The following is a 19,714-nucleotide window of genomic DNA, read 5'->3' as shown; positions in this document are numbered from 1 at the left end:
GCCACAATGAGAAGCCCACACGACTCAACTAGAGAGGAGCCCTGGCTTGCTGCAGCTAGGGCAAGCCCACACACAGCAACAAAGACCCAGCGCACCCAAAAATAAATAATTTTTTAAATAAAAAGAATGGGTATAATTATAAAATCTCTAGATCTTTGGTAATTAAGAAATAAAATAATCCATGGGTCAAAGTGGAATCACAATGCAAGTTAGAAATTATTTTTAAGCAGTCATTAATGAAAATATGACATATCAAAACTTATAAGATGCACCTAAATACTTTGCCTTAGTGGAAAAGTATTACTTGTCCAAAACACTTACGTTAGAAAAGAAGAAAGACTGAAAACCTGATTTCAGCATCCCTCCTCAAAAATTTAGGCAGAATATTAGCAAATGATACTGGAAATGGAAAATAGAAAAAAAGAGAAGAAATTAATGAAATAGAAAAAAAAAACACAGTAGAAAGGATTTACAAACCCCAAAATTGATTCTATGAAAAGATTAATAAAATTGATATATTCCTGGTGAGCCTGAAAAAAATGACAGAAGGCAAAAATAGTCAATATTAGGAACGAAAAAGGGGGTATGTAGATCCTGTTATATTAAAGAGATAATTACAGGATTTTATGAACAATATCAGGCTTCCCAGGTGGTGCAGTGGTAAAGAATCACCTGACAATGTAGGAGACACAAGAGATGTGGATTTGATCCTGGGTGAGGAAGAGCCCCTGGAGGAGAATTGGCAACCCATTCCAGCGTTCCAGCCTGGAAAATCCCATGGGAGAGGAGCCTGCCAAGCTACAGTCCATGGGGTCGTAAAGTCAGACATGACTGAGCAACTGAGCACACAAATGCACACGTGAACAATTTTATGTCTAAATTAAATGGTCAAATTCCTATTAAAGGAATTCAAATACCTAACACCAACCAAAGAAGAATGATATCTGAAGAGTCCTATTACTATTAAAGATGAGTTTGTAATTGAAAACCTTCCCACAGTGGAAACTACAGGCTCAGATGGCTTCACCAATGTAATTCTACTGAACGTTTAAGGGAGAAATCACTTCACTCTGATCTCTTCCTGAAAGTTCCTAATTTATTCTTTGAGCCTGGCTTAATCTTAATACCAAAATCTGACAAGGCCATTATAAGGATGAACTTTTACACAACTCAATTTCATTTAGTTTTATCAAATTAAATATTAACAAATCGAATCTAGCTGTATATATAAAAAGCTTCTATGTGAAAACCAAGTTGACTACACGGTTAAATTAACTTCTGAAACTCAGTCAACATAATAAAGGAGAAAGTGATATGATAATCAAAATATTTTTACAGATGCAGAAAAACATTTGATAGATTTCAACATCCATTCAAGGATTAAATCTCTTAAATTAGGAACTGCAGTTAACTTTGTTAATCTGATAAACAGTATCTTTGAAGAAAAAAAAGGACATTAACCCACAGAAAGCATCATGCTTAATGGTGAAATGCTGAAAAATTTTCCTTTGTGATTATAAAGACAAAGGTATCCATTATCATCACTTCTATTCAGCTTCATATAGGTGGTCTTAGCCAGTGTACTCGATCAGGAAAAATTAAATGTATAAGAATTGTGACAGAATAAAATTTTTTTCCACAGATGAAATGACTGAATATATATGAAGTCCTAAAGAATTTACCACTAAATTATCAGAATGAGTAAGTGACTTTTAGCAAGGTTGCTAAATATAGTACAAGGTCAAAATGCAAAATCCAAATGAATTTTATGTGTCAGCAAGAATTTAAAAATTAAACATTTAAAATGACACATACTCATGTATAAAAGCATCAAAAAATTCAAATACCTAGTGACAAATACTTAAAAATTAGCGTATCAACCCCTTAATGCAGGAAACTATGAAATATTACCAAGAAAATAAATAAATAGAAGAACATATGTTCATGGACTAGAAGACTCAGTATGTCTATTCTCCCAAATGTATCCATAATTTGATGTAGTAGGTTAAAAATCATAACATTTTCTATGGAACATCACTAAATGATTTTTAAATTATACAGAAATGTGAAAGAAAAAGTCAAGATACTTTTGAAGAAGAACAATAATATGGTAGGACCTGCTCTAGTGGGTAGCAGGACATTTTTGTAAAGATACAATAATTATAAAGATGAGATGTTTGTCAGGTAGAAAAACAGACCCATGGGATCCTATAGAGAGCCCAAAACAAAGACACACACATTTAGGCACTTAAGAGGACAAGGCAGTAATGGAAAGACAGTCTTTCCAACACATAGTGCTCAGTTAATTGGAAATCTATATGAAGTTTTAAAAAATCTCAATACTTACACCTCAATTCTACACAAAAATCAATTCCAGATATCTAAAATTAACAAGAAAATGATGTGTATAGATGAAAATATGAAACACCAGTATAACCTTAAGGTAAGAAAAATTTTCTTAAATAGGGCAGAAAAAATGCATATCCTTAGAGGAAATTATTGATAAGTTGGACATTATTAAAGTTTTAAAAAGTTTATTAAAAGATACCATTAAGAGAGCGAAAAACCAATCCTTGGTGGAAAGGTTATATGCAACACATATATGGGCTTGTTTCCAGAATATATATAGAACTGTAAATTAATAAGATAGAAAACCCAACAGAAAAGTAAGTAAAAGACTGATTAGGAACTTCACAACTACCTAAACCAGTTGGGTATAAGCATCTGAAAAGGGGTTCAACCATGTTAAGTCACTAGGGAATTGTGAATCACAGCCACAGTGAGATACCATTTTATAACCCCTGCTGCTGCTCCTAAGTTGCTTCAGTCTTTTCTGACTCTTGTGACTCCACGGACTGTAACCCACCAGGCTCCTCTGTCCATTGGATTCTCCAGGCAAGAATACTGGAGTGGGTTGCCACGCCCTCCTCCGGGGGATCTTCCTGACCCAGGGATCGAACCCGAGTCTCTTATGTCTCCTGCACTGGCAGGGGTGTTCTTTACTAGCGCCACCTGGGGAGCCCTTTACACCCACCACCATGACAAAAAATAAAAAGATGGATACTACCAAGCTTGTGGAGCATTGTGAATTCCCTTGGTCTGTTGGTGGGTGTGTAAATTAGTGCAATTACCTTGAGTAAGTTTGGCATTATTTACTAAGGTGAACCTATTCATACTCTTTAATCCAGTAATTCCACTTCTAAATGTATCATATGTACACTGAGACATGTATATACCTGTTCACATAGCAGCATTCTTTTTTTTCTAATATTTGTTTTGTTTTGTATTGCTGTTTTTTTGAACTTTTAATTTTGTACTAGGGTATACCCAATTAACAATGTTGTGACAGGTTCAGGGGAACAGCAAAGGGACTCAGCCATACATATTCATGAATCCATTCTCCCCCAAACTCCCCTCCCATCCAGGCTGCCAAGTAACATTAAACAGAGTTCCAAGTAGGTCCTTGTTTATCCATTTTAAATACAGGAGTGTGTGCATGACCATCCCAGACTCCCTAACTATCCCTTCCCCTCAGGCAGCTGTAAGTTCACTTTCTAAGTCTATGAGTCTGTTTCTGTTTTGTAAATAACTTCATTTGCATCATTTCTTTTTAGATTCTGCATATAAGGGATGTCATATGGTATTTCTCCTTCTCTGTCTGTCTTACTTCACTCAGTATGACACTCTCTGTGACTATTCATGTTGCTGCAAAAGGCATTATTTCATTCTTTTTAATGGCTGAGTCATATTCCATTGTATATATGTGCCACATCTAAGATTTTTTTGATGTGGACTATTGTTAAAGTCTCTTACTGAATTTGTTACAATATTGCTTCTGCTTTATGTTTTGGTTTTTTGGCCTTAAGGTATGTGGGATCTTAGTTCCCTGACCAGGGATCGAACACATACCCCCTGCACTGGAAGGTGAAGTCTGAACCACTGGACCTCCAGGTTAGTCCCCAGCATCATTCTTAAGAGCCCCAATCAGGAAGCAATCCATATATCTCTACCAGAGAATGCATAAATAAATTGTGTCATATTTGTACAATGGAATAATACACAACAAAGAAAATGGAAACTATGTTTACCAATGTAAGTAAATTTCAGAAACAAAATCCTGAGTGAAGAAAAGGAAATAGTACATACACTAGGATTCCATTTATACAAGTCTCCAAATATGCTATACTAAACTAGGAGTCTCAGACATCAGGACCCTGGCTATTTGGTGAGAAAGGAGGAGCAGCTGGGACAGGGAATCCTAGAAGCTGCTAAGATGCTGATGCTCCCTGGATCGTGACCCAGCCAGGCAGTGGCTTTATGGGTATTTTTTTCATTGTCCTTTTCTACATGGTTATACTTTATAGCCAAAAATGCACTCTATGAAGTATTGCTAAGATTTTAATTTAGAGTTTTCTAATAATGAAATACAGAAAATTGGAATCAAATACTTCTTCCCTCATCCCTATTCAGCAGTCCCCAACCTTTTTTGCACCAAGGACCAGTTTCATGGAAGACAATTTTTCCATGGACTGGGGTAGGGGTACTGGTGCGGGGATAGTTTTGGGATGATTCAAGTGCATTACATTTCTTGTGCACTTTATTTCTATTATTATTAATCTGCTCCACCTCAGATCATCAGGCATTAAATTCCAGAGGTTGGGGACCCCTGCTATAGGTGACATTTTCTAGCCTTTCTAAGTATATCTGACATTATCAGATACTAGACTTATGATCCTATAAGATCATGGTCACAAAGACATTGTTCGCCAGAAAAGGAAAAAGTCCTACTTCTCATTGTAGAATCCAGAGATGTCTGCTCCATTTTACCCCAGAGAGTTCTGAAACAATAAGCAATAAAAAGAATAGCACAGAGAAGCACCCAGAGAGGTGACCATCTTCCCTGTTTGGTTCTGATGATGTGGCAACTCCTCAAATAGGCGATTCCTATTCATTCTCATCAGAGCTAACCTGCATAAATCTTCCATTCACAGCTACAAAGGGAGATACTGTTCTTTTGCTTCATGTATGAATGAACCACCTGCCCCAGTGAAGGTGTTTATTTCAAAATCTTTGAAGGCTAACCTGCTGCCAGATGGGAGCTTGGTGAAACCTGAAGAAATCTATCTTTGATTTACTTGCAGAAAACCCTTATCTGGGAACAATTCAAACTTCACAAATGACTGAGGTGTGTAGGTAAGCAGAGGGATTTGAAAGATGCTGCGGGGGGGGGGTGCAATAATCAAATGAAAGATCAGTTCTAGCAGTCACCATAATTCAATCAAGGTACAGAACTGGAAGAAAAAAAACCTTTTTTTCTTTTACCTGGACCAAGTGTAAAATTCTAACCATAACACAGCTTAGAACTTTTTAACACATGGAAGGGGACTTCCCTGATGGTCCAGGGGTTAAAGCTGTGCCTTCCAACACAGGTGCTGCAGGTTCGACTCCTGGTCAGGAAGCTACGATCCCAGATGCCTCATGACCAAAAACCCCAAACACAGAACAGAAACACGTAGAAAGTTCTTGCAAGAGGAAACTGAAAGTTGTAGGTTTATGTGGACACATATTATATAAATTTGTGTGAGTTAATACAGAAAACCAAAACTTTCAACTACTTATTATAAAAAGTATTCACTCAGACACGTGCACCCCAATGTTTATCGCAGCACTGTTTATAATAGCCAGGACATGGAAGCAACCTAGATGCCCATCAGCAGATGAATGGATAAGGAAGCTGTGGTACATATACACCATGGAATATTACTCAGCCATTAAAAAGAATTCATTTGAACCAGTCCTAATGAGATGGATGAAGCTGGAGCCCCTTATACAGAGTGAAGTAAGCCAGAAAGATAAAGAACATTACAGCATACTAACACATATATATGGAATTTAGAAAGATGGTAATGATAACCCTATATGCAAAACAGAAAAAGAGACACAGATGTACAGAACAGACTTTTGAACTCTGTGGGAGAATATGAGGGTGGGATATTTCAAAAGAACAGCATGTATACTATCTATGGTGAAACAGATCACCAGCCCAGGTGGGATGCATGAGACAAGTGCTCCAGCCTGGTGCACTGGGAGGACCCGGGGGAATCGGGTGGAGAGGGAGGTGGGAGCGGGGATCGGGATGGGGAATACGTGTAAATCCATGGCTGATTCATATCAATGTATGACAAAACCCACTGAAATGTTGTGAAGTAATTGGCCTCCAACTAATAAAAAAAATAAAAATAAAAAAAAATAAAAAAATTTTTAAAAAAGTATTCATTTGTCTGTGGAGCTACTAAAGGTTTTTTTTTTAAGGCATTCAATATAACTTTTTTCTAATATAGGCCATCAAATCCTTCCATCAGTACCTACAAAACCTAGGATGAACTGTCTTCTGCACAGAAGATCTTGAAAATGGTCACGGACTTGTTTCATCATGGGTTAGCATGATTACTGAATCTTACAACCCTGAGCTACTAAGGAAGAGTTCCTGAATTGTTTCCTGTCTGTGACCATCTTCTTCAGATCTGCCTTCAGCACTCACTTCTGCTAAGACCCACTGTGTGCTTTTTTCTGAGGAAATTATTAAATAAGTAACTACATTAGATGGGCTTCCTTGGTGGCTTAGTGGTAAAGAATCTGCCTGCCAATGCAGGAGACTCAGGTTCAATCCCTGGATTGGGAAGATCCCCTGGAGTAGGAAATGGTAACCCATTTCCAATGGGAAATCCCACAGACAGAGGAGCCTAGCGGGCTGTAGTCCACAGGATCACAAAGAGTCAGACATGACTTAGTGACTGAACGACAACTACAGAGATGTACCTAAGCTATGTTTTGCTTAGCTAGAAATTTTTCAAAAGTGGAGAGAAATAGGCCATGTTTCAAAAATGTAAATGCAGTTGAAAAGAATTCCTCAGCTGAGCAGAGTCTTTACCAGCCATTTGGCAGAAGTTTGGGAATTGCGTGAAGGTTGCCTGCACTGCAGCGCAATTCCAGTGAGCTCTCAGAGTTACAGGCAAGTTCTGAGGTAAACCTTTCACCCTCAAGAATGTAAAAAATAGGTTTCGCTCATATGTTCATTCGGCAGATATTTATTGAACATCTCACTTCGCTTCACTTTCACTACTAGATCAGAGTCACTGGTACTTGAGTCTGAACTGGTGAAAAATGTTGTAACAGTACAATGAAAGAAAAACAGGAAGAACTATATGAAAGTGAATACCAAATTAGACTTACACTTAAATACAGATAAAAACATTTTCCTTTGAAAACAAGATGACCATGAGGCATATCCCTAGTTCTCTCCATCACTCTCATTAGTAGTGAGCCAAGGCATAGGTCTATTTGTCTGGAGACGGGGTCCCCAACTTCTGGTATCTGAGGTGGAACTGATGTAATAATAATAGAAATAAAGCGCACTGTAAATGTAATGTGCTTGAATTAACCTGAAACCATCCCTTTCTCTGGTCCGAGGAAAAACTGTCTTCCATGAAACCTGTCCCTGGTGCCAAAAATGTTGGGGACCACTAGTCTAGAGGCTGTTATCCTGAATTACAGACAAGCACAGATGGAGTTAATTAGCTTCTCTCGAGCCAGGCTAACTTCAAGTTGCCTTGACTTTGATGGAAATATCATTAAAGAAACTCTAATAGCAATCCTTGACATTCCATAGTCTGTTAAGAAAACTGAGGAAGCAGAAGAGATTTCTGTCTTACTGAGGAGTCTGAAGTCTTCTAATTCAGAATATTGTAAAATGGCCTCTTTATTATATCAGATGCCATAGCCTAAGGGATGATGCAAATGCCTTAATAATTATTGTAATGTCTGTTTCCTACCGAGATAAAACTGGTTCAAGTCCAGTTCAACAAAACACATATAAAGAGGTAGCAAGCAGAAGATAGAATTTTTCCTTAAATCTAAAACAGGATGCTGTATTTTGTCCTAATAGATAACAGTTCATGTTACCATGCATATAATTAACATTACCTCCAAAAGCAAAATAAACATAAAAATTCTTAATTTCCTGAGGGGCAAAAGTGAAATATTTATATATTTTATATTTTCTTGTTTGTTGAGGCTTTATGAAATTTGGTCTTCTTTTTACACTTAAATGTGCAAGTATGAGATGTAAAATTTCCTGGAACTACAGCAACAAAAAATTTAAAACATAGAAAGCTTTTGCACGGCAAAGGAAACCATTAACAAAATGGAAGGCAACCTACCAAACGGGAAAAAATATTTGCAAATCATATGTCTGACAAGGGGTCAGTATGAAAAATACATAAAGAACCCATACAACTTAACACTAAAAAAAAAATCTGATTAAAAAAATGGGCAGATCTGAATAGACACTTTTTCCAGAGAAGACATACAAATAGTCAACAAGTACATGAAAGTATGCTCAACATCACTAATTATCAGGCAAATACAAATCAAAACTACAATGGGATATCATCTCATACCTGTTAGAATAGCTTTTATTAAAAAGACTAGCAATAACAAGTGTTAGAGAGGATGTGGAGAAAAGGGAAGGAATGTGTACTGTTGGTGGGAATGTAAATTGGTGCAGATACTAAAATTAAGAATAGAATTGGCATATGAATCAGTAATTCCATTTCTGGGTATTTATCCAAAGGGATGAAAATGCTAACTTGAACCCCCATGTTCATTTCAGCATTATTTACGGTAGCCAAATATGGAAACAATGTAAGTGTCCATTGATGGATGAATGGATAAACATGTTGCGGTGTATATCTAAAATGGATATTATTCAGCCATAAAAAGAAGGAAATCTGGCCATTTGCAACAATATGGATAGACCTTGAGTACGTTATGCTAAGTGAAATAAATCAGAGAAAGACAAATACTGCATGATCTCACTTACATGTAGAATCTAAAACAAAACAAAAAAGAGCTCACAGATACAGAGAACAGACGGGTTGCCGGAGGTAGGGAGCAAGGGAAGGGGTGGGCAAAATAAATGAACAGGGTCAAAAAGGACAAACTTTCAGTTATAAATAAGTCATGGGGGTGTAATGTACAGCATGGTGACTGTAAATAATACTGGACTGCATATTTGAAAGTTGCTGAGAGACTAAATCTTAAAAGTTCTGATCATAAAAAAAGAAATTTTAGTACTTATATATGGTGGTGGATGTTAACCAGATGCACTGTGGTAATCATTTCACAAAGTATACAAATAATGAATCATCATCATATTGCACATCTGAAACTAGTACAATGCTATATATCAATTATATCTAAATTTTTAAAGAGATGTAGGTTTCTCCCCAACATTAAACTACAGACTTGAAAGATAAGGGACTTATTGAGGACACCAGGAGTGTGTTTCCAGCTGAAAAGCTGACCTTTCTCATAAGGAGAGCTTCCCCATGCATCAGGGGCCTCTAGAACTTCTTTACTTGGCTTCATTGGCCCCTTGTCTGACTGTCCCTGCCACACCTCTGCCCACCTTAACAGAAAGTAACAATGATAAGCTCTCCTCGAGGAAAGGAACGCCTATTATTCATGAATCTGGGTTCTTTTCTTTTTGTGCCCATCTTGCTCCTTGGAAGAAAAGCTATGACAAAACTAGAGAGCATATTAAAAAGCAGAGACATTACTTTGCCAACAAAGGTCCATATAGTCAAAGCTATGGTTTTTCCAGTAGTCATGTATGGATGTGAGAGTTGGACCATAACGAAAGCTGAGTGCTGAAGAACTGATGCTTCTGAACTGTGGTGTTGGAGAAGACTCTTGAGAGTCCCTTGGACTGTAAGGAGATCCAACCAGTCAATCCTAAAGGAAATCAGTCCTGAATATTCATTGGAAGGATTGATGCTGAAGCTGAAACTCCAATACTTTGGCCACCTGATGTGAAGAACTGACTCATTGGAAAAGATCCGGATGCTGGGAAAGATTAAAGGCAAGGAGGAGAAGGGGATGACAGAGGATGAGATGGCTGGATGGCATCACCAATTCGATGGACATGAGTTTGAATAAGCTCTAGGAGTTGGTGATGGACAGGGAGGCCTGGCGTGCTGCAGTCCGTGGGGTTGCAAAGAGTCAGACATGACTGAGCGACTGAACTGAACTAAGCACATACACTTGTCAAAGGCCTAACACTTTTCACTCCTCATCAACAGCCGAAACTCACCATCATCTCATTCCTCTGTTTTCATTAGTGAAAGTGAAAGTCGTTCAGTTGTATCTGCCTCTTTGTGACCCCATGGACTAGACAGTCCATGGAATTCTCCAGGCCAGAATACTGGAGTGGGTAGCCTTCCCCTTCTCCGGGGATCTTTGCAATCCAGGGATCAAACCCAGGTTTCCCACATTGCAGGCGGCAGCTGAACCACAAGGGAAGCCCAAGAATACTGGAGTGGGTAGCCTATCCCTTCTCCAGCGAATCTTCCCAACCCACGAATCGAACTGGGGTCTCCTTCTTTGCAGGCAGATTCTTTACCAACTGAGCTATCAGGGAAGCAGTAGATGTAGCAAAACACCCTTTTTATAAAAAGAAGAAGTAAAAAAAGCTACTTCAAAATATTCTGAAGGTTTATCATTAAAAATAGAACTCCCATAAGATCTAGTGATTCTACTTCTGGGAATATATCCAGATGAAAACATTAACTTGGAAAGATACTAGAACCATGTTCAGAGCAGCATTATTTGCAATACTCAAGACAAGGAAACAACCTATGTGTCCATGAATGGATGAGTGGGTAAAGAAGTATGGCATGTATATACAAAGGAATATCATTCAATCATAAAAAAATAAGCAAATTCTACCATTTTCGACAATGGACCTTGAAGGCACTGTGCTAAGTGAAATAAGTCAGAAAGAGAAAGACAAATGCTGAATGATCTCACTTATATGTAGAATATAGAAAATATCAAAACAAAACAAAAAAAACCCTCCAACCCTCACCCCCAACAAATTTATAGAAAAAAGAGGTCAGATTTGCAGTTACCAGAGGCTAGGGTTGGGGGAGGGGGGATTGAAGAAAGGTAATCAAAAGGTATAAACTTCTAGCTACCAGATAAGTTTAGTTCAATTCAGTCGCTCAGTCGTGTCTGATTCTTTGCGACCCCATGGACTGCAGCGTGCCAGGCTTCCCTGTTCATCACCAACTCCTGGAGCTTACTCAAACTCATGTCCATTGAATTGGTGATGCCATCCAACCATCTCATCCTCTGTCATCCCCTTCTCCTCCTGCCCTCAATCTTTCCCAGCATCAGGGTCTTTTCAAATGAGTCAGTTCTTCACATCAGGTGGACAAATTATTGGAGCTTCAGCTTCAGCATCAGTCCTTCCAATGAATATTCAGGACTGATTTCCTTTAGGATTGACTGGTTGGATCTCCTTGCAGTCCAAGGGACTCTCAAGAGTCTTCTCCAACACCACAGTTCAAAAGCATCAATTCTTCGGTGCTCAGCTTTCTTTATAGTCCACCTCTCACATCCATACATAACTATTGGACCCTTGTTGGCAAAGTAATGTCTCTGTTTTTCAATATGCTGTCTAGTTTTGTCATAGCTTTTCTTCCAAGGAGCAAGCGTCTTTTTATTTCATGGCTGCAGTCCCCAACTGCAATGATTTTGGAGCCTAAAAAAATAGTCTGTCACTGTTTCCATTGTTTCCCCATCTATTTACCATGAAGTGATGGGACCAGATGCCATGATCTTAGTTTCTAAATGCTGAATTTTAAGCCAACTTTTTCACTTTCCTCTTTCACTTTCATCAAGGGGCTCTTTATTTCTTCTTCGCTTTCTGCCATAAGGGTGGTGTCATCTGGCTATCTGAGGTTATTGATATTTCTCCCAGCAATCTTGATTCCAGCTTGTGCTTCATCCAGCCCAGCATTTCACATGATGTACTCTGCATATAATTTAAATAGGCAGGGTGACAATATACAGCCTTGACGTACTCCTTTCCCAATTTGGAACCAGTCTGTTGTCCCATGTCCGGTTCTAACTGTTACTTCTTGACCTGCATACAGGTTTCTCAGGAGGTAGGTCAGGTGCTTGGTATTCCCATCTCTTTAAAAATTTTCCAGAGTTTGTTGTGATCCACACAGTTAAAGGCTTTGGCATAGTCAATAAAGCAGAAGTGGATGTTTTTCTGGAACTCTCTTGCTTTTTTGATGATCCAATAGATGTTGGACCAGATAAATAAACACTAATGATGGAATGTACAACCATGATGACCTTAGCTGATACTCCTACATGATTTATAGGAAAGTTGTTAAGAGAGTACATCTCAAGAGTTCTCACAGGGAGATACTTTTTCTTTTTACTGAGGTGAGGGATGTTAACTAAGCCTATTTTGGTAATCATTTCACAATATATGTAATATATGTATATCAAACCATCATGCTGTACACCTCAAACTTTTATAGTGATTATGTCAATTATTTCTCAATAAAACTGGACAAAAAACTTTGGAATAAATTTTTCAAAAGGAGTGCACTGAAAACTGCAAAACACTGTCAAAATAAATTAAAGAAGACTTAAATAAACAGAAAGGTATCCATATCACATAGTCATGGGTCAAAAGATTGTTAAGATGGCCATATTTCCCAGAGTGATCTATAAGTTCAATGCATTTCCTGTCACTGTTGATGAAAAACTGATCCTAAAATTCATATGGAAGTAAAAGCAACTTAAAGTAACTAAAGCTGTCTTAAAAAAAAAGAACAACTAAATTATAGGACTCAAACTTCCTGGTTTCAAAATTAACTAGTAATTGAGACAGGGTGGTGCTGGCATAAAGAGAGACATATAGGTCAGCAGAACAGAAGAGTCCAAAAATAAACCTTCACATTTACGGTTAACTTATTTTCATCAGGATGCAAAGACAATTTGAAGGGGAAAGGTCTTTATAACAAATGTTGCCCAGACAACTGAATATCCATAAGCAAAAGAATGAATCTAAATCCCTTCTTCACATTGCACATAAGGGAAATGGCAATCCACTCCAGTATTCTTGCCTGGGAAATCCCATGGACAGAGGAGCCTGGTGGGCTACAGTCCATGAGGTCGCAAAAGAGTTGGACATAACTTAGCGACTAAACAACAACATAGAACTAACCTTAAGAGCTGAAGCTATAAAACTCTTAGAAGGAAACATAGGAATCAATATTCAAGACTTGAGTTAGGCAGTATCTTCTTAGATACAACACCAAAAAGTACATCTAAGAAAAGGAAATAAATAGATAAATTGGACTTGAACAATTAGAAGCTAGTACTACAAGTGATACCATCAAGAGAGTGAAAAGACAGCCAACAGTATGCGAGAAATAATTACAAACCATACATCTGATAAGGGTCTAATATCTAGAATACATAAAGAAAACTTACAACATAATAAAAAGATAACCCAGTTAATAAGTGAGCAGGGGATCTGAATAGACACTTCTCCAAAGAAGACATACAAATGACCAATAAACACAAGAAAAGATATTCAGTATCAGTAGCCATTAGGGAAATGTAAGTCAAAACAATACCACTTCAAAATGGCTATTAAAAATAAAGGCTGACAATAACAAGCGTTGGTGAGGATACAGAGAAATTGCAACCCTTATACATTGCCAGTGGAGTGTAAAATAGCACAGCTGCTGGGAAAACAGATGAGCAGTTCCTAAATTACCATATGAACTAGGAAGTTCTCTCCTACCTATGAGGTTGTATGTGTGTTTGCTCCATGTGTCCAACTCTCTGTGACCCAGCGGGTTGTAGCAGGCCAGGCACCACTGTCCATGGGATTTTCCAGGCAAGAGTATTAGAGTGGGTTGCCATGTCCTACTCCAGGGGATCTTCCGGACTCAGGGATCAAACCCGTGTCTCCTGCACTGGCAGGCGGATTCTTCACCGCTAGCGCCACCTAGAAAGACATCTATGAGGTTAGAAAACAAATAATCACACAAAGACTTGTACATGAATGTTCATTCTATTATTCATAATAGCTAAAAGGTAGAAACAATCTAAGTGCTCATCAACACATGAATGGATAATAAGATATGGTATATTCATGCAATGGGATATAATTTGGCAATAAAAATTAAAGAAGAACTAATACCCGCTATAACACAAAAAGCCCTTGAAAACATGCTGTGTGAAAGAAGCCAGTGGCAAAAGACCACATGTTGTATCATTTTTTTTATGTGAAATGTCCATGACAGGCAAATCAGAGAAGCAGAAAGATGATTAGTAAGATTGCCTAGGGCAGGGGGTTGAGTGTGTAGAAGGCAATGGGGGAACAAGCATGGTGTTTCTTTTTGGGTGACAAAAATTTCCTAAAATTAGATTGTGACAATGGTGGCACAACTCTGTGAATATACTGAAAACCCTCAAACTACATCCTTTATAAATAGGTGAAATATATGGCATGCGAATTATACCTCAATAAGGCCATTAAAAGGAAGGATAAAGGGAGGGAAAGAGGAGGGCTGGAGGAACTGGAGGTTTGACTCAAAGGAAATGTTTTGAGGGATAGGAACAAAGTGTGTATATTCTCAGCACCAGAGAACACCACAGACAAAAGATCATGATGTGTAAAAATAATGGAAAGAATGTTAAATGGTAATTAAAGTGCTGTAAATGTATAATAGGTGTGTGTTCCACTTTATATCTCCAGCACTTTACAGCAATGTAGGTTGTTTTGGAAAATTAGTTTTGGCATACTGATTAATCTTATCTTGTTAAAAATTTAGGGCTCTGATACTACTTCTGTGAACTATCCTAGCATTTATTAAGTACCCACTTACATTTTCAGCATGGTTAGAGATGGAAAAATACAAAAACTGGACCCCAGTATTATATTTGGTGAAACAAAGCAAAGGTACACGAAGTGGGAACCTAGCTAAATACAATTTCAGCCATTCAACATATATTTAAAGACTACCTATGACGTACAAAGGACTGTTTCGAGTAGGAGAAGCCTGGGGATAAAAACTAAAATGGGTGAAACTACGCTCCCTTCCTTAAAATATTCAAAGTCTATTAGAAAATGAAAACAAGTACACAAATAGGTATGATACAAGGCTATCTGCTGCTGCTGCTGAGTCTCTTCAGTCGTGTCCGACTCTGTGTGACCCCAGAGACGGCAGCCCACCAGGCTCCCCCGTCCCTGGGATTCTCCAGGCAAGAACACGAGTGGGTTGCCATTTCCTTCTCCAATGCATGAAAGTGAAAAGTGAAAGTGAAGTCACTCAGTCGTGTCTGACTCTTCGCAACCCCATGGACTGCAGTCCATCAGGCTCCTCTGTCCATGGGATTTTCCAGGCAAGAATACTGGAGTGGGGTGCCAATGCTTTCTCCATGATACAAGGCATTATGTGATAAATACCTTAAAAGATAAATATTTTAATGGGAGGTCAGAGAAGGGGAAACTAATTTAGGGTTAATGGGATTAGAGAACATTTCAAAAGCCTTCCAGCTACTGATCTGTTTCTCACTTTCTCTCTTAACCAAAAGAGAACAAAAACTTTAATATTTATGTATTTTATTTGTTATCAAAATTACAAAAGATTCAGATAGTTCCCCAAGATTATTAAGAAGAGACTCCAGCCAGCCTCATTTCCATCCCTGCATTTTTCCCTCCCACAGGAAACCAGTTTTACCTCTTTTAGCTGATTGCTTCCTTTTTTTTAAAATAATATACTTACATCACTATTTCTTGGCTTTACAGTTTTAGGTGTTAGCATTAACTTACCACTACAAAAGAGAATTTGCTTTATTTTCAAGGCCTTTATGACACATTGCTTCTTTCCCATTCCTTCATCCTCTCATTAATTAATTTTGTTATTTTGCCTAGATTTATATTTCAATGTTTACATTATTAAGACTGTGACCTACTATTTGCAATTGAGCCATCTGGTAAACCATAACTGATCTTATCCTTCCTAAACTGCTTTTCCTTTTCCATATCTTTTCATTTGTTTGATCTCCACTACCATACCTGCTGAGGACTAACAAATCTCTTTCTCTAGCCAAGTTTTCTCTCTTGATACTGAGGCCTACAGATTTCTTTTTTAACTCAACAACATTATAAAAACATCAACTGACCACCTACTGTATGCCTGGCATTCTACTGATACTAAGCACTTTGGATGTATTGGCTCAGTTAAACCACATGATTCTATTTTTATATTCAGTTCAGTTCAGTCACTCAGTCATGTCCGACTCTTTGTGACTCCATGGACTGCGGCACACCAGACCTCCCTGTCCATCACCAACACCCGGAGTTTACCCAAATTCATGTCCATTGAGTCAGTGATGCCATCCAACCATCTCATCCTCTGTCATCCCCTTCTCCTCCTGCCCTCAATCTTTCCCAGCATCAGGGTCTTTTCACATGAGTCAGCTCTTCGCATGAGGTGGCCAAAGTACTGGGGTTTCAGCTTCAACATCAGTCCTTCCAATGAACACTCAGGACTGATCTCCTTTAGGATTGACTGGTTGGATCTCCTTGCAGTCCAAGGGACTCTCAAGAGTCTTCTCCAAAACCACAGTTCAAAAGCATAAATTCTTTGGTGCTCAGCTTTCTTTATAGTCCAACTCTCCCATCCATACATGACCACTGGAAAAACAATAGCCTTGACCAGACTGACCTTTGTTGACAAAGTAATGTCTCTGCTTTTTAATATGCTATCTAGGTTAGTTATAACTTTCCTTCCAAGGAGTAAGTGTCTTTTAATTTCATGGCTGCAGTCACCATCTGCAGTGATTTTGGAGCCCCCAAAAATAAAGTCAGCCACTGCTTCCACTGTTTCCACATCTATTTGCTATGAAGTGATGGGACCGGATGCCATGATCTTAGTTTTCTGAATGTTGAGCTTTAAGCCAACTTTTTCACTCTCCTCTTTCACTTTCATCAAAGGGCTCTTTAGTTCTTCTTCGTTTTCTGCCATAAGGGTGGTGCTATCTGCATATCTGAGGTTGCTATTTCTCCCGGCAATCTTGATTCCAGCTTGTGCTTCTTCCAGCCCAGAGTTTCTCATGATGTACTCTGCATATACGTTAAATAAGCAGGGTGACAATATACAGACTTGACATACTCCTTTTCCTATTTGGAACCAGTCTGTTGTTGCATGTCCAGTTCTAACTGTTGCTTCCTGACCTGCATACAGATTTCTCAAGAGGCAGGTAAGGTGGTCTGGTATTCCCATCTCTTTCAGAATTTTCCACAGTTTATTATGATCCACACAGTCAAAGGCTTTGGCATAGTCAATAAAGCAGAAATAGATGTTTTTCTGGAACTCTGTTGCTTTTTCGATGAGCCAGCGAATGTTGGCAATTTGATCTCTGGTTCCTCTGCCTTTTCTAAAAGCAGCTTGAACATCTGGAAGTTCACGGTTCATGTACTGTTGAAGCCTGGCTTGCAGAATTTTGAGCATTATTTTACTAGGGTGTGAGATGAATGCAATTGTATGGTAGTTTGAGCATTCTTTGGCACTGACTTTCTTTGGGATTGGAATGAAAACTGATATTAGGTACTATTATAAATACACCTTTTACAGATATGGAAAATAAAGCATAGAACATGCTAACTTGCCCAACTACACAGTTATGTCAAGTCAAGCAGTGGGACTCAAGAACTACGACTATGGTTATGAACCATACCCCCTAAAATGCACCCTCTTTCAGTAAACACATTAACTGGGAGCCACCTTTAGTCAGGCAGGGTTTGCACCATGACAGCTAAATCAAATTACTCCTGCCTTTATGGAGCTCACAGTCCAATGGCATGACACACAAACAAGAGGATACAGTAAGAACACAATGGAGCACATGCGTTCTCTAATGCATTAATAGCAAACAGAATAATACATGAAATCAGACAAGAAATAAAAAGACGTTTACTTTTAGAAACAAGTATTTACTAAACACATATCGGTGCCAGGCTCTGTACTTGGTGTTGAGGACACAACGTTAAGACAAGAATTTTTCCGGGCTGGGAGGGGAATAGGAAAGAGAAAAAGGAGTGATTCAGAGTGATCCACAGCATGTGCAAAGGCCAAGAGATAAAAGAGCACAAACTGTTATTGAAAGCAATTGAGAAAAACTGTAACACATAATTTTAAGTGGGGGGATGGTAAGGTATGAAGTTGAAGAGATTAAGAAAACCCAACAAATCAGAGAGGGCTGTATAAAATGTTAAAGAGCTTGGACTATACTCTAATGATAAATTTGGTACTCGCACTGTGTTATGTGTGGAGAAGGAAGTGATCATCATACGTGTGTGTTTACACTCTTTGATTACAGTGTGGAGAATGGACTAGATGGAAGTAGGACTGAAAGTATATCTGTTTTTTGTTGTTGAGTTGTAAAAACTCTTTATTTAGCTTGGAGAGGACATCCTTACCAGATACATGATTTGCAAATATTTGCTCACATTACTTGGGTTGCCTTTTACTTTCTTGATACTGTCCTTTGATGGAGAGGTTTTTTAAATTCTGATTAAGTCCAATTTATCTGTATTTGATGGTGTTCATCATTTAAATCATATTTAAGAGACCACTGTGAAATACAGAGTCATGAAGATTTGCTTCAATATTTTCTTCAAAGGGTTCTATAACTTCAGCACTTGCAATTCCATGTGAGTTTTAGGATTTGATTTTCCATTTCTGCAAAAATAATAGGTTTGGGGGAATATTTCCTCTTAAGGATATTAAACCTTCTAATCCATGAATGCAGGATGTCTTTCCACTTATCTAGGTCTTCTTTAATTTCTTTAGGTAATGCTGCAAAGTTGGAAGTAAACTTTAGGTTGACTGTGTGGAGTGAGAAGGAAAGGGAGTGACCTGGGATGGCATTTGGACTTTCAGGCGTCTGTCACAGTGGCTGATGTGGCATTCCACTGTGGGAAACCAGGGTAGGGACTGGTAGGAGGAAACATTGCTGAGTTGAGTTTAGGCATATTCAGACTCAGTGCCTATGAGACATTTAACTCAGAGGGTATTAATTAATCAGATATTTAATCTTTTTTTAAAACACCCTTACTTCAGCAAAAGTGGATATTTTTTTTAAACATGGCATTTCAAAACTGAGAGCTCTTTTCCAGGAGCCTTCTTTGTCATCAAGAAAGAATATGTTTGATATAGCTTTTGTATTGTGTATTTTATTGCATTTTTTGCATTGCATCTTTACCATATCAGTAGCCTATTATATGTTTACCTCAAGCAATTAGAATCTCATTTAGAACAAAGAATGTTTTAAAATATTACCATAAGAAAAAAAAATATATTACCATAAGAAATAATCTTTTCTTTGAATTTTAACACAGAATACAGTTAAGGTTTCCCTACCTTTGGATAACACTGGCCCCTTTATACTCACCGTATAATTTTCCTTTTAAGTATTCTGCAATTGATGGCACAAGTCGAGTACAGTATACTTTTCATCAAGCATGGAAACGTCTTCCTTTTTCTGTCATGCCCCCATCCCTCCTACTGCCCTCTCCACATAAAATCTGTTAAGTGCACACAACAGATTGACACTCAGCTCATTGTCAGCTCTTTTAGGAGGTGGAGAGACTAAAATGACTGCTGTGATGACCTAGTGCTTTGCTACCTAGCAAAGGTTAATTTTGCATATTCACTGGTATATTATTTAATACTAGCAAGAACAACTTTTTGCATATTATTCTACACAACGTTTATAAAAGGCCATCTTTTTAATTACTCAATTTTTAAAACCAATCTACAGTGACTGT

Source organism: Dama dama, chromosome 11 (assembly GCF_033118175.1).
Source record: "Dama dama isolate Ldn47 chromosome 11, ASM3311817v1, whole genome shotgun sequence".
Taxonomy (NCBI): Eukaryota; Metazoa; Chordata; class Mammalia; order Artiodactyla; family Cervidae; genus Dama; species Dama dama.
This window is presented reverse-complemented; position numbering follows the sequence as displayed.